This window comes from Oratosquilla oratoria, chromosome 4, assembly GCF_046742065.1.
Source record: "Oratosquilla oratoria isolate Oo_2021 chromosome 4, ASM4674206v1, whole genome shotgun sequence".
In the NCBI taxonomy this organism is placed as follows: Eukaryota; Metazoa; Arthropoda; class Malacostraca; order Stomatopoda; family Squillidae; genus Oratosquilla; species Oratosquilla oratoria.
In genome coordinates, this window is record NC_134780.1 from 48,476,119 (window position 1) to 48,477,585 (window position 1,467).

Consider the following 1,467-nt stretch of genomic DNA (forward strand, 5'->3'; position numbering starts at 1 on the left):
TAATTAATACGGATCTTACAGTGGCATACTCGAGTTTATGAAATGCTGTTGTTTAGCCTGCTGAAGACCATTTCAATACTAAAGAAAATCATGAGGCATCCATTACAGATTACTAGATAAAGATATGTGGTCCAACTTGTGAAACTTTGTGGGTCTTCCATGCGTTCATGAACCACCATAGGTTGACAGCCACTGGCTTTGAAGTAGTCATATCCCAAGTAAGGCTAAGTTTAGAGTATGGCAAGAAAACCGTATAAGCATTAGAACTGGAGATATGATGTTCCATAATATGTAACGGTGTGCTTCAAACCCACAACTATGGAGTGCCCCTACAAATATAAATATATATATATATATATATATATATATATATATATATATATATATATATAAATATATATATACACACACATATGTATCTATATATATATATATATATATATATATATATGTATATACACACATATATATTTATATATATATGTATATATATATATATATATATATATTATATATATATAATCATCATTCATTTACATTTTGAGGGTGAAGGGGACTCTGCTGAAGATACGAGTTTTAATTATACGACTTTTGTCACGAAAGACTTTGAGAAAGTCTTTTTACAACGATGAGATTAAATACCCATCCCTATCTGAATTTCATTTGCTATCGGAGTTACAAAGTGTATATATATATATATATATATATATATATATATATATATATATATATATATATATATATATATATATATATATATATATATATATATAGATACACACACACACACACACACACACACACACACACACACACACACACACACACACATATATATATAGATATATATATATATATATATATACATATATATATATATATATGTATGTATTGAAGAGAATTTCTAATATCGTGCACATATTATAATTTGACTTTTGCTTATATGGTAAATATTCAATTTAGGGAATGTGATGTACCTTGTCCTCTTAATAAAATTATGCAATTGTATATATATTTTTGATTGAATCAGCGGTAGACAATCTTATCAGGAGACCGAACTAATATATATATATATATATATATATATATATATATATATATATATATATATATATTATATATGTATATATATATATATACATATATATATATATATACATATATATATGTATATATATATATATACACATATATATTATACATATATATATATATACATATATATATATATATATATATGTATGTATATCATTGATTGAGAAGATCGATTTGTTGGAGATTGTTTATCTGTTGAATGAAATTGTCTGGATGTGAGAGCTAAAACATTCTAGAAAATGTATCGCCATAGTAAGGAATAAGCCTTGAATAACTTTGATAAAAAGTCAAATATAAATTGAAGTTATTGATACCTAGATTTCTGTGAAAACGTAGAATGAACCTCTAGTATCCAGTCCGGAATAGTAGCTA